Source organism: Heterodontus francisci, unplaced genomic scaffold, assembly GCF_036365525.1.
Source record: "Heterodontus francisci isolate sHetFra1 unplaced genomic scaffold, sHetFra1.hap1 HAP1_SCAFFOLD_86, whole genome shotgun sequence".
NCBI classification, from domain to species: Eukaryota; Metazoa; Chordata; class Chondrichthyes; order Heterodontiformes; family Heterodontidae; genus Heterodontus; species Heterodontus francisci.
Window position 1 is genome coordinate 3337062 of NW_027141093.1, and position 15661 is coordinate 3352722.

The 15661-nt window shown below is 43.6% G+C and overlaps 1 non-coding gene across 1 annotated transcript; it reads right to left on the reverse strand.

Moving 5' to 3' along the window:
* Window positions 1-9220: 9220 nt before the first annotated feature.
* Window positions 9221-9311, reverse strand: trnar-ucu (transfer RNA arginine (anticodon UCU)). The gene is given in 2 exon segments: window positions 9221-9256; window positions 9275-9311. It is a non-coding gene; the product is annotated as a tRNA-Arg (tRNA).
* Window positions 9312-15661: the final 6350 nt, after the last annotated feature.

Below are 15661 nucleotides of genomic sequence, written 5' to 3' on the forward strand. Positions count from 1 at the left end.
GAGAACGAACTCTCTTCTGATATAAAATCCAGGAACTTGAGCTGCTGTAAAATATAAGTGAGCCTGACATGATTTGAACACACAACCTTCTGATCTGGTGTCAGACGCGCTACCGTTGCGCCACAAGCTCACAGATGAAGCAAAGTTTTCCATTCCTGGCAGATTTACTTCTTGTTTAGATTCAGTGATTGAAATTAATTCAATCCTCAACTGACCTCCGCTCTGAAAAGGCCTGCCACCCGACCTGAACCCAGCGGGACCCGACGACCTGTGTCGGGTCCGGGTCGTGTTGGTTCGCTCTTCCGGGTCTGGCTTTCGGGCTCGGGTCAGGTCGGGCCAGGTTCGGGTCGGGCTGGGTCCAGGTCGGGCTGAGTCCGTGTCGGACACACACAGGAAGTATTACATTTAAATCTGCTGGGAAGTTGAGTTTAATAAGTGTCAAAAGTTGAAAAGCCAACCTAAGCTGGGAGTCCGGGTCATCAAGGAGGGAAACTCTGAGTCTGCTCAGTGAGCAAGTGAGCATCTCGATGACGTCATTGCGCTCATGCTGCAGCTTCCTGTCGATTCGGAATCGGGAGGGAGGGAAAGTGAACATTCCGGTGGTCGGGTAAGGCTCGGGTCGGTTAGGGCGCGGGAATAAATGGAGATACTCGGGCCGGGTCGGGCTCGGGTCCAATGTGGTTCTGTCAGGTTCGTGTCGGGTTTTTTTTCCTGACAGTTCAGTGCCTTATTTAAACTATTACTTGGAGTTCTGTTTTACAGGGTCTCGGCTGTTTAAGTGTTTCCCAGACCCACTACTCTGATTAATCAGACATTTTGCTGCTAACTGCTGCTGCTACAATTGAAATGTAAAAAAGAATTTCCAGTGACCTGCAACCAATGGACAAATACATTTCAGAAAGATAAAGCTCATTCACCAATCCACAAATGTGTCTTTCTGCTTATATTTATAAACAACTCCTTCTCTCCACTATGAGAACTATACAATCACTACAGTTATTTGAAAGTTAGTATAAGATGTTCCAGTTCATCAATTTTAAAACTGCAGCAGGTATTTTCCAGAAAACTTCTCTGTTGGAACCTCAGTCCCATTTAGATTGAAAGTGGACAATTAATGTATTCACTTGTTCATTGTGGACAGGTGTCTGACTTAGAATAAATCTCATTAACTTTCAATGAGGTGGCAGTATTTCTGTGCTCCCATTTTACACAGTCTGTCCTGTTCATGCACCATGTTTTTGTTCTCCTCTCCCATTCTCCTCAGGATACAGATTGCAAGCATCATCAATCTAGCTGTTGAAAAGTATTGGAAGAATCTGGTCACACAGGTATTGAAACATTCATTTTCTGCCATTTTACAAGTTGGTTGCTTTAAACACAGTACGATGTGCAATCATCTTGAAAAGAGATTCTCTTCAATATCCAATACAAACTGAATTACAAACCTGACAGACAAACACAGGAGAACAAGTGACCAGTGAACACAAACCTCATGGTGCTCATTTTCAGATTTATTGCAGTCATCCGAGAAACAAGTGAAAGAATATTCCAATGAAATGATTTGGAAAGTCGGTGTGACTTTTGTTGGTGTTTTCTTTGCTCTGTTGGTGAAACTTTCTTGCACCTGACTCCTGTTCATGTCTCTGTTTCCTCGATTGAATGAGGAAGGAGGTATTTGATCAGAAATCAACTGGATTGTGTACCTTTGAGAGGGGATTTCTGCACCATCAGGGCTGGAAACAGGAGTGAGTGAAAGACAATGTGTGGAGTTTGATTTTGTACAGAGGGAGAGCAAATCTAACAGGACTGTGAGATATTGGCCTGGATTTTACAGCCCCAATAGCGGTGAATTCTGAGACTTTCACTGCTATTGAGGGTCTGAACAGCACTGCAACTGCTGGTACATGCACACACTAACACCAGCATCTGGAAGTTGTGGTGGTGAGAAATGTGCTTAGAAGGAGCCTCTGATCATAATCGCACCAGCCCACTCTTTAAAGTGACAGGGACCTGTAGTTCAGCAATTTGGGCTCATTGACCACAATGTACCCTGACTTTTACCTGGGTTGGATTAAAGCCGGTACCAACAGGCTGCTCGGGAAAGACTTTTCTGTTGACACAACAGCTCCACTATTCCAGGAAGACACCGGCAGCAGCAGTGGTCAACTTTCAGAGGGAATTCAGACATTTTAAATGTTGTATTTTATTTCTTAATTGTATGTAACTTTTTAGCATGGCCTGATCAGAGTTCTTAAATTTACATCTGACTTTTTATTAACAAGATTGAAGTGCTTTTAAAAGATCTCTAAATGTATATGACTTTTTATCAAGATTTACTTGGCTTCTTTGTCAAGACTCTTGAGCAAGATTGAAGTGACTTTTAAAAACTACATCTTATCCTTTAAAATCCTGCTTCCATGTAGATGACATTGGAAGATGATTTCAGAATAGCTTAGACTATCTTTCTAACAGGTACTGCAACAGCTTAAGACCTACTTTTCTGCAAAAGCTGGTGAATTACCTTCCGGGAGCGGAGAGGAGCGGAGCGGAGGAGACCTATATGGACCGACATGAGGAGAACGTTGAGAGAGGAGCCTATAAATCCAATCCGAGGATCGAGGCCCAGTCTCTTCCCTTCCAGGAGTGGAGTGGAGCTCTTCCAGTGTGCTGGAGTTTTGAAAAAAAAGAAGCCAACTGTGATGTCAGAGGAGAGCTGCAAGGTGATTGGTTGGTGAGTCACTGCTGTTAGTGTATTTAAATATCTTAAAGAAAAGGGCAAAGTTTTTTTACTTGAAAAAAAAACCTCTGCTGATAAGATGAGTACTACTAAAGTGTTTTTTTCATTCAGTGTCGCTTATGAAGGACTTGAGATTGTAGTGGGTAGAACAAGGCCCCTAGTGACATTAGTATTTTTTAATTAAGGGAGTAACTAATTAATCTAAGGGTAAGTCATGGCAGGAGAGCTCAGCCCCGTGACATGCTCCTCCTGCGCTATGTGGGGATTCAGGAACGCTCCCAGTCTCCATGACGACCATGTGTGCAGGAAGTGTATCCAGCTGCAGCTACTGGCTACTCGCATTATGGAGCTGGACCTGCGGGTGGTTTCACTGTGGAGCGTCCACGAAGCTGAGGGCATCATGGATAGCATGTTTAGTGAGGTGGTCGCACCGCAGGTAATGGATGCACAGGCAGAAAATGGATGGGTGACCACCAGATGGAATAGTAGGAGCAGGCAGGTAGTGCCCCCTCTCAAACAGAGATACTGCTTTGGTTACTGTTGGGGGGATGACCTCCCAGGGGAAAAGAGCAACAGCGCGGTCCGTGCCACCACGGAGGGCTCTGCTGCACAGCAGGGGAGGAAAAGGGGTGGAAGAGCTATTGTGATAGGGGATTCTATCATAAGGGGTGCAGATAGGCGTTTCTGTGGCCGCAAACGAGACTCCAGGATGGTATGTTGCCTCCCTAATACTAGTGTCAAGGATGTTTCGGAGCAGCTGCCGGAAATTTTGAAAGGGGAGGGTGTGCAGCCAGAGATCGTGGTCCATATTGGTACGAACGACATAGGCAGGAAGAGAGATGAGGTTCTGCAAAGTGAATATAGGGAGTTAGGCAGAAGGTTAAAGAGCAGGACCTCTAGGGTTGTAATCTCAGGATTACTCCCTGTGACACGTGCTAGTGCGGGTAGGAATAGGAGGATTAGTCAAATGAATGCTTTGCTGAAGACTGGCGAAGGCGGGAGGGCTTCAGGTACTTGGATCATTGGGATCTCTTCTGGTGCAGAGGTGACCTGTACAAGAGGGACGGGTTGCATCTGAACTGGAAGGGGACCAATATCCTTGTAGGGAGATTTTATAGTAATACACTGGAGGGTTTAAACTAGTCTTGCAGCGGGGGTGGGACCCAAAGTAGTAGTCTCTCCGATGAGATAGTTGAGGCAAATGGAGAGGTTAAAGCAAGCAAGTCCAGTAGGCAGGCCAGGAAGGGGCAGGACAGGGAGCGTGGAAGGTCTGGTGGGCTAAACAGCATTTACTTTAATGCAAGTCTCCTTACAGGTAAGGCAGATGAACTCAGAGCATGGATCGGTACATGGGATTGTGGTATTGTAGCTATTACGGAAACGTGGTTGAGGGATGGGCAGGACTGGCAGCTCAATGTTCCGCGGTACCGATCCTTCCGGCGTGACAGAGGTGGAGGTAAGAGAGGAGGGGGAGTTGCACTATTGATTAGGGAGGACATCACGGCAGTACTTAGAGAGGATATCCCGGGGTGAATGTCCAGTGAGGCCATACTGGTAGAACTTAGAAATAATAAAAGGGTGATCCCTTTGATGGGATTATACTATAGGCCCCCCAAAAGTCAGAGGGAAGTGGAGGAGCATATATGGAGGGAAATCACAGATAGGTATACGAATTATAGGGTTGTAATAGTAGGTGATTTTAACTTCTCTAATATTGACTGGGACTGCCTTAGTGCTGAGGGATCAGATGGGGAAGAATTTGTTAAGTGAGTCCAGGATAGTTTTCTGAAGCAGTACGTGGATGGCCCGACTCGAGAAGGGGCTACACTCGATCTCCTCTTAGGAAATGAGGATGGGCGGGTAGTTGATATGGCAGTGGGGGAGCACTTTGGGACCAGTGACCATAACTCTATTAGCTTCAAGATAGTTATGAAAAAGAATAGGACTGGTCCTCAGGTTGAAGTCCTAAATTGGGGGAAGGCTAATTTCCATGGCATCAGACAGGAACTCTCAAAAGTTGAATGGGAGAGGCTGTTTACAGGTCAAGGGACGTCTGGCAAGTGGGAGGCTTTTAAAAGTGAGATAGGAAGAGTTCAGGGCCAGCATGTTCCTGATAGATGGAAGGGCAAGGCTGGCAAGTTTAGGGAACCTTGGTTGACGAGGGATATTGAGGGTCTGGTCAGGAGAAAGAAGGAGGCATACGTCAGGTATAGGCAGCTAGGATCGAGCGAGTCCCTCGAGAAGTATAGGGGATATAGGAGTATACTTAAGAAGAAAATTAGGAGGGCGAAAAGGGCCATGAGATTTCCCTGGCAGATAAGATAAAGGAGAATCCTAAAAGATTCTATAAGTGTATTAAGAGTAAAAGGGTAGCTAGGGAGAGAGTAGGTCCCCTTAAGGATCAGTGTGGCAATCTATGTGTGAAGCCACGCGAAATGGGCGAGGTCTTAAATGAATATTTCTCGTCTGTATTTACCGTGGAGAAGGTCATGGAAGCTAGTGAGTTCAAGGGAGGGAACAGCGATATCCTGCAGCATATCAACATTACAAAGGAGGAGGAGTTGGAGGTTTTGAAGCGCATTAAGGTGGATAAATCCCCAGGGCCTGATCAGATGTATCCTAGGATGCTATGGGAAGCAAGGGAGGAGATTGCTGGGGCGCTGGCAGAGATTTTTGTATCATCGTTAGCCACGGGTGAGGTACCGGAAGACTGGAGGATAGCTAATTTGTTAATTAATGAATTAAATAACAAATCATGTCGCCTCTTTCTCTTCTAAACTCTGGCGGAGACAAGCCTAGCTTGTCCAATCTTTCCTCGTAAGACAGCCCACCCATTCCATGTATTAGTCTCGTAAACTTTCTCTGTACTACCTCCAATGCATTTACATCCTTCCGCAAATAAGGAGACCAGTACAGTACTCAGTACTGCAGAAGAGGTCTCACCAATGTCCTGTAATGCTGAAGCATAACCTCCCTACTATTGTATTCAATTCCCATGGTGATAAATGATAACATTCTATTAGCTTTCCTAATTACGTGCTGGACCTGCATACTAACCTTTTGCAATTCATGCCCTCGGTCACCCAGATCCCTCTGCATCTCAGAGCTCTGCAATCTCTCACCATTTAGATAATATGATTTTTTATTCTTCCTGCCATAGTGGACAATTTCCGACTTTCCCACATTATACTCCATTTGCCAGGTCTTTGCCCAATCACTTAACCTATCTATATCCCTTTGTAGCCCCCTTATGTCCTCTTCACAACCTACTTTCCTACCTATCTTTGTGATCAGCAAATTTAGCAACAATACCTTCGGTCCCTTCATCTAAGTCATTTATATAAATTGTAAAAAGTTGAGGCCCCAGCACAGATCCCTGTGGCACACCACTCGTTACTTCTTGCCAACCAGAAAATGACCCATTTATGCTTACTCTCTGTTTCCTGTCAGCTAGCCAATCTTCTATCCATGCCAATATGTTACCCCCGACACCATGAGCTTTTATTTTCTGCAATAACCTTTGATATGGCACCTTATCCTTCTGGAAATCGAAATACAATACATCCACTGGTTCCCCTTTATCCACAGCACATGTAACTCCCTCAAAGAACTCCAATAAATTGGTTGAACATGATTTCCCTTTCAAAAAACCATGTTGACTGTGCCTGATTACCTTAATTTTTTCTAAATGCCCTGCTATAACATCCTCTGTAATAGCTCCAAACATTTTCCCTAAGACAAATGTTAAGCTAACTGGCCTGTCGTTTCCTGCTTTCTGTCTCCCTCCCTTTTTGAATTAATGAGTTACATTCACTCTTTTCCAATCTAACGGAACCTTCTCGAATCTAGGGAATTTTGGAATATTAAAACCAGCGCATCAATTATCTCACTAGCCAATTCAGGACCTGGCGACTTGTCAACCCGCAGCTCCAACAATTTGTTTAGTACCACTTCCCTGGTGATTGTAATTTTCTTGAGTTCCTCCATCCCTTCAATTTCCTGATCGCCGGCTAATACTGGGATGTTATTTGTATACTCAATAGTGAAGACCGATGCAAAGTATCTGTTCAATTCATCTGCCATCTCTTAATTATCCATTATTAATTCCCCAGACACACTTTCTATTGGACCAACAGTCGCTTTGTTAACTCTTTTCTTTTTAAAATATCTATCGAAACTCTTACTAGTTGTCTTGAAATTCCTTGCGAGCTTTCTCTCATACTCTAATTTTACCTTCCTTATCAATATTTTAGTAATTCTTTGCTGTTTTTTTTATATTCTGTCCAATCTTCTGACCTGCCTCCCACCTTTGCACAATTATAGGCTTTTTCTTTAAGTTTGATAGTATCTTTAACTGTTTTCGTGAACCATGGATGGTGAGTCCCACCTTTGGAACTTTTCTTTCTCGTTGAAATGTATCTATTCTGTGTATTCTGAAATATCCCCTTAAATGTCTGCCACTGCATCTCTATTGACTTATCCCTTAACCTAATTTGCCAGTTCACTTTAGCTAGCTCTGCTTTCATGACCTTATAATTGCCCTTATTTAAATTTAAAATACTAGTCTGGGACCCACTCTCCTCTCCCTCAAACTGAATGTAAAATTCAATCATATTATAATCGCTACTACCTAGGGGCACCTTAACTATGAGGTCATTAATTAATCCTATCTCGTTGCACAATGCCAGGTCTAGTATAGCCTGCTCTCTGGTTGGCTCCAGAATGTATTGTTCCAAGACATTATCCCCAAAACATTCTATGTACTCCTCATCTAGGCTACCTCTGCCCATCTGAATTTTCCAATCTATATGTAGATTAAAATCCCCCATAATTATCACAGTGCCTTTCTGACAAGCTGCCATTATTCTTCCTTTATATCCCATCCGACAGTGTGGTTAATGTTAGGTGGCCTGTACACCACTCCCACAAGTGACTTCTTGCCTTTATGATTTCTCATTTGTACCCAAACTGCTTCTGCATCCTGATCTCCAGAACTCAGGTCATCCCTCTCTATTACGCTAATACCATCATTAATTAACAGAGCTACCCCGCCACCTTTTCCTAGCTTCCTGTCCTTCCAAAATGCCATGTCACCTCCAATATTCACATCCCAATCTATGTCGCCCTGCAGCCATGTCTCTGTAATGACTATCAGATCGTACGTATTTATTCTATTTGTGCTCCCAGTTCATCTGTTTTGTTTCAAATGCTCCATGCATTCAGATACAGAGCATTTAGTTTTGTCCTTTTATTATTTTTGTCACCTCTAGCCTTATCTGTCGATTTACTCTCAGATTTGTACATTCTGTCCCTTCCTGTCACAGTCTGTTTATCATTTCCCATATTTATACCTTTCTCTCTTGCCTTGTCTCTCCTCCTTGATTCACCATATCTTCCCAAATTTGATCCCTTGCCCCCACTATTCGGTTTAAAACCGTCTCCACTTCCCTCGTTATGTGGCTCGCTAGAACACCGGCACCAGCACGGTTCAGGTGTAGACCGTCCCAACGGTACAGCCACCTCTTTCCACAGTACTGGTGCCAATGCCCCATGAACCAGAACCCACTACTACCACACCAGTCTTTCAGCCGCAGATTACTTTCTCTAATCTTATTTGTCCTATGCCAATTTGCACATGGCTCAGGTAATAATCCAGAGATGATTAACTTTGAGGTTCTGCTTCTTAATTTGGTGCCTAGTTGCTCATACTGACTTTGCAGAACCTCTATCCTTGTCCTGCCTATGTCGCTGGTACCGACATGGACCACAACGACTGGATCCTCCCCCTCCCATTGTATGTTTCGCTCCAGCCCTGAGCAGATGTCCTGAATACTGGCACCGGCAGGCAACACAGCCGTCTGGACTCTTGCTTTTGCTGCAGAGAACAGAGTCAATCCACCTTACTATACTGTCCCCTACTACCACTACATTCCTTTTTTCTCCCTCTTTGAGCCGCAAACACTTACTGCAGACGTGTTTGCCCTGGATCACACTGGCATCCAGGAACTCCCACATGCTGCAACTGTGACACATCACCTGTCCTGTCATCCTTAACGTGTTTCAATTAACTACTTAAATATTTTATTCAATTATTCATTTTATTGCATATTTTATTAAACTTACCACTAGTTTGTTTACTATTTTAAACGTTAGGACTAAAATGGATCTTAATCACTTACCAGATGCGCATCAAGCAGGTCGGTTCTTCCAAACCAATCAACTACCTGCTTGCCTGTGATGTCACAGCTTACCAGATCCTCACCAAACAGCTCCTTCCACTGCACCGAAGAAAGAACCAAATCCTGTGTCCTCACCCCAGCGGCTCTCTGTTTCCCTGCTCTCACTCTCCATTATGACGTCACTCCTCGATTTTTTTTTTCCCCTGCTCTGCTCCTCTCTCTCGCTCTGTCTCCGAGTCTGTGCTTTTGGCGCATTTCTTCATTTGTTGTTCCGTTGTGCTCCTCTGTTTCTGGTCCAAAAATCTGACTCTGGTGGGACTTGAACCCACAACCTTTGAATATCGTCTTAATCATTATTTAGAAGTCCAACACGCTATCCATTGCGCCACAGAGCCTCACACATTTTTATTAACATCACTAAGGCCTTTGATCTTGTCAGCAGAGACGGCCTCTTCAACCGGCAATGGAACATCGGCTGCCCTCCTGACCTCTTGGGCATCATCTCTTCTTTCCACGAGAACATGCACAGTTCCATCAGTTACAATGGAGCAACATCAGACGCTTTCAAGATCAGCAGTGGGGTAAAGCAGGGCTGCGCTCTGGCGCCAACTCTCTTAGGAACAGAGGAACATAGGAGTAAGCTATTCAGCCCGTCGAGCCTGCTCTGTCATTCAATTCGATCATGGCTGATCACCTACCTCAAAGCCCCTTTCCCATGCTATCCCCATATCCCTTGATGTCATGAGTATCAAGATTTCTATCAATTTCTGTCTTGAACATGCTCAATGATTGAGCTGCCACAGCCCTCTGGGGCACAGTATTCCAATGATTCACCACCGTCTGAGTGAAGAAATTCCACCCATCTCAGTTTTAAATGGCCTACTCCTTATTCTGAGACGATGTCCTTTGGTTTTAGACTCACCAACCAGGGCAAACATCCTGTCTACATCCACACTGTCACGCCCTGTAAGAATTTTGTCAGTTTCAATCAGATCACCTCTCATTCTTCGAAACTTTAAGGAATACAGGCCCAGTTTCCTCATAAGACAATCCCACCATCCCAGGGATTCGTCTGGTGACATAAAAACAAGAAATGCTGGAACCACTCAGGAGGTCTGGCAGCATCTGTGAAAAGAGAAGCAGAGTTAACGTTTCAGGTCAGTGACCCATCTTCGGAACTGACATATATTAGAAAAGTCACAGGTTATAAGCAAGTGGGGTGGGGGTGGGGCAAGAGATAACAAAGGAGAAGGTGTAGATTGGACAAGGCCACATAGCTGACCAAAAGTTCATGCAGCAAAGGCAAACAATATGTTAATGGTGTGTTGAAAGACAAAGCATTAGTACAGATTAGGTGTTAATGGACTGAATATTGAACAGCAGGAAGTACAAACCTGAAAAAAAACCAGTAGGTAAGCAAACTGAACAAACTGAGATGAAATGAAATAAATGCAAAAAAAAGATTAGTCTGTTGACCCTCTGTTTCACCCCCTCTATGGCAAGTGTATCCTTCAAAAGATGAGGAGACTAAACTGTACACAATACTCCAGTGCGGATTCACCAAGGCTCTAGACAATTGCAGCAAGACATCTTTACTCCTGTACTCATGACCCCTCGTGTGGGTACAACATACCATTTGCCTTCCTAATTGATTGCTGCACCTGCACAAGAGCTTTTAGTGTCTCAGGAACAAGGACACCCAGGTCCCTTTGGACATCGACACTTCCCAACCTCTCACCATTTAAGAAATACTCTGTCTTTCTGTTTATTCTACCAAAGTGAATAACTTCACACTTATTCACATTATATTCCATGTTCTTGCCCATTCACTTAGCCTCTCCAGGTCCCCTGGAAGCCTCTCTGCATCCTCCTCACAACTCACACTTCACCGAGCTTTGTGTCATCTGCAAACTTGGAAATATTACATTTAATCCCCACATCCAAATCATTTATAGAGGTTGTTAACAGCTGTGGCTCCAACACTGATCCTTGCAGTACCCCAATAGTAACAGCCTGCCATCCTGAGAAGGACCCGTTATTCCTGCTCTCTGTTTTCGGTCTGTTAACAATTCTCAATCCATATCAGTATATTATCCCCAAGCCTATGTGCTCTAATTTTGTTTACTCACCTCCTGTGTGGGACCTTACCAAAGGAAAATACAAATACCACACATCCACTGGTTCTCCTTTATCTGTTCTATAGGTAACATCCTCAAAAATCTCAACAGGTTTTTCAAACCTGTTTTCCTTTTCATAAATCTATGTTGACTCTGCCCAATCATGTCATCATTTTCGAACTGTCTAGTTATCACATCCTTTATAATTGGCATATTCTTCTCCATGCTGCTATTGTACACTTTCAATTACTCAGATATAGGTGTTCACCTGCACATCAGAGCTGACGACAAGCTGTTCAACTTGGCAAGACTGTGCGCCAAGACCAAAGTGGGTAAATTCCTAGTCTGTGAGTTGCCATTTGCTGATGATGCTGTGCTGACGTCCCATAATTAAGTTCAGTCACAGCAGCTTGTAGATCGGTTCTCCCTGGCCTGCAAAGAGTTTGGACTGACAATCAGCATCAGGAAGATGAAAGTTACGGGCCAGGACGTAGAGACTCCACTTTCCATCAACATCGACAACCTCACTTTGGAGGTTGTCAACAGCTTCACATACCTTCAATCAACAATCACCAGCAATCTGTTCCTTGATGCTGAAATCAGCACCAGGATTGTCAATGCTGCAGCTGTCATGTCAAAGTTGAGAAGACAAGTGTGAACCGACAGCAAACTGACCGAAAATACAAAGCTCCACGTGTACCAGGCTTGTGTTCTCAGCACCCTCCTTTATAGTAGAGAAGCATCAACAACTTATACAAGCCAAAAAAAGCGGCTGAACAGCTTCCACCTCCACTGCCTCAGATGGATACTGGGCATCTCCTGGCAGGACAGAGTGCCGAATGCGGAAGTACACCAGCGTGCAGGGATCCGCAGCATGTTTGCCCTCTTGAGTCAGCGGTGACTCTGTTGACTGGGCCAAATGGATGACGGTCACATTGCCAAAAACATGCTCTATGGTGAGCTTGCTATCAGCATGAGATCAACAGGTCAGGGAAAAAAATCAAGTCCTTTGGAGAGGTTTGAGTTAATTCAGGAGAGTGGGCATGGATTTATCAATGGGAGTTCATGCTTGACGAATCTAACTGCATTTGTTGATAAACTATCTGAGAATACTGATGAAGGGAATGCAGTGGATGTTGTTTATATGGATATTACGAAAGCATTTTATAAAGTACCACATAAAAGGGTGGTTAACAAAATTGGGGTTCATGGATTCGGAGGGTCAGTGTCCATTTGGATAGTAAATTGTTTTAAAGACTGAAAACAGCGAGTCATATTAAATGGTTCTTGGTCAGACCGGAGGACAGTCGACAGTGGTGTTCCCCAAGGGTCAGTGCCAGAACCACTGCTTTTTTGCTAAAGGTAAGTGACTTGGATCTTGGAATACAGAGTAGAATCTCAAAATAAGCCGATGACACCAAACTTGGAGGAGTGGCAAACAGTGAGGATGATATGAACTGCCTGCAACAGGACAGTGATAGGCTAGCAGAATGGGCAGACAGGTGGCAGATGGAATTTAATAGTGACAAGTGTGAGGTGATGTATTTTGGCATAAGGAATAGGGAGAGGCAATATATACTTAATGGCACAGTTATAAAGAGTGTGCCGGAATAGAGGGACTTGGGGTTCATGTGCACCGATCTTTGAAGGTGGCAAGACATATTGCGAGAGTGGTTAGCAAAGCATATGGGATCTTGGGCTTTATAGATAGAGGCATTGAGTACAAAAGCAGGGAAGTTATGCTGAACCATTATAAAACTCTGGTTAGGCCCCAATTGGAGTGTTGCTTCCAGTTCTGCTCAGCAGACTTTAGAAAGAATGTGAGGGTCCTTGAGAGGACGCAGAGGCGATTTACCAGAATGGATCCAGGGATGGGGGATTTTAGTTACAAGGTTAGGTTGGAAAAGCTAGGATTATTCTGCCTTTCTCAAAGGAGATTGAGTGGACAATTGATAGAGGTGTATAACACCTCCAGAGAACAGGCCATCCTGGACTGGGTATTGTGTAATGAGAAAGGATTAGTTAACAATCTTGTTGTGTGGGGTCCCTTGGGGAAGTGCGCCCATAATATGATAATATTCTTCATTAATATGGAGAGTGAGAGAGTTGATTCCGAGACTAGGGTCCTGATTCTAAACAGAGGAAACTATGAAGGTATGAGGAGGGAGTTGGCTATGATAGATTGGGGAACGTTACTTAAATGGTTGACAGTGGATAGGCAATGGCTAGCATTTAAAGAGCGCATGGATGAATTACAACAATTGTTCATTCCTGTCTGTGCAAAAGTAAAACAGGAAGGGTGGCTCAACTGTGGCTTACAAAAGAAATTAAGGAAAGTATTAGATCCAAGGAGGAGAAATATAAAATGGCCAGAACAAGCAGCAAACCTGAAGATTGTGAGCAGTTTGGAATTTAGCAGAGGAGGACAAAAGGATTGATTAAGAAGGGGGAAATAGAGTCTGAGAGTAAGCTAGCAGAGAACATAAAAACTGACTGTAAAAGCTTCTCTAGATATGTGTCGAGAAAAAGATTAGTGAAGACAAATGTGGGTCCCTTACAGTCAGAAATGGGGGAATTTATAATGGGGAACAAAGAAATGGCAGACCAATTAAATACATACTTTGGTTCTGTCTTCACAAAGGACGATACAAATTACCTCCCAGAAATGTTGGGGAACATAGGGTCTAATGAGAAGGAGGAACTGTAAGAAATCTGTATTCGTAGGGAATGTTTGGGAAATTGATGGGATTGAAGGCCGATAAATCCCCAAGGCCTGATAATCTGCATCCCAGAGTACTTAAGGAGGTGGCCCTTGAAATAGCAGATGGATTTCTGGTCTTTTTTCAAAATTCTATCGACTCTGGAACAGTTCCAATGGATTGGACGGTAGTTAATGTAACTCCACTATTTAAAAAAAGAGGCAGAAAGAAAACAGCGAAATATATACCGGTTAGCCTGACATCAGTCGTGGGGAAAATGCTGGAGTCCATTATAAAAGATGTAATAGCAGAGTGCAATTATAACTCGTCTCCACTCCTAGTATTTCTAAATCCCACACATTCACTATAATGTGAACAATTATTTCCTGTTGTGTCTCTCTCAGATTTGTAAACTTCACTGTATTGGAGTGAGGTGACATCTACTGGCGGGAAGCAAGAACTGCAATCAAGCAGCAGAAACTCCACAGTCTGTCAGGGTTAAAGAAACATTGCAATGTGAGGATACAGCGAAGTGGTTTGATTGGGTAGATGGAGACATGATTCCACTTGTGGTGGTGTCTGAAGCAAAGGCCAGAAATACAAAATTGTCATTAATAAAAGAAATGAGGAATTCATGAAAAATGTAGTAACGTAGTGAATGGTTAGAATGTGGATAGAATAGAAAGTGAGATTGGATGGACAGAAGCAGTCTGAAAGGATGGCTGAAACAAAAGGTGAGTGCCCAGAAACGTTAACTGTGTTTCTCACAGCACAGATGCTGCCAGAGCTGCTGAACATTTCCAGCACTTTCTGTTTTTATTTCAGCATTTGCAGGATGTTGCTTTGATCTGAAAAAAAAATGGATGATTGGCTGGGGGGTTCCAGTGAAATTCCACAGCAGCGAAAGAAACCTGACTGATCAGTGGCTCGTTGGTCTAGGGGTATGATTCTTGCTTAGGAAATGTGGTTGATTAACATGTAAGAAATCCAGGGTTCTAATCCCAGATGAGCCCTGGCCTGCTGGCATTTTCAGATTAAGGTTATCTATTGGTTTCAGCTTTGCAGAAGGTGGAATTGACTTCCAAACAGAGCTGGCATGAGGACCAGACAACTGGATTCAAAGAGCTTGTCGACTAAATTGCAATTAACTAAATGTACAGAAAGCCAAGTTGGAATATAAAGTTGTTGCTGGAATTGTGACCTGACTCCAAAAACAAAAGGACTGGGTTCTGGACTGGAATGGAATGGAATTCTTCAGTGTTTCTGTTGTTTGGCTTGCATTGACTCATCGATTTTCTTGTTTTTCACTTTGTCGATGCCTTTGAATAATTGTGGATCCTTCTTCAGGGTGTCTTCATTCACCAGGTAGTTCTGACTTCTGATGATGTTGATTGTAATCAGCTTCAATTCGCTGATAGTTTTGGAAGTGAGCAGATTTCCTTTGCTTGAGTCTACAACATGGAACTCAGTCTGACATGTGGACCCATGGGAGGATTTGAATGCCATCCCTGCGTTGGAGTTGCATCCATCCAATAAGAGACCGAGTAGAAGTGACAGTTCTGTCAGTCGAATATGAGACTTTTAATGGCAGGGTTGTGAGTTTGAGTGCCATTCTGTTTTTCCCTTTTGTAAGGCTTCATGAGCAGAGAGTACAGGGAGTGTTTGAAATGAGCAAGTCTCGCTTTGATTCAGGACTCTTACCTCTCAGCAGCATCTCACTATGAAAGATTGAATTTGATCTCATTTCATTCTCAGCTCGGGGTCTGTGCGGCTCAGTGGCACTTCTGGCTGTCTCCCGCTTCACAATCCATCAGTACTGAGAAAGCAATGGGGAATATTACTCACATGTTGTGTTCTTTAATTTTTTGGAAAACTTGAATGTATGTATTTTCTTCCAAAACAAGGACAGCAAGCCGCTGTTAATATAGG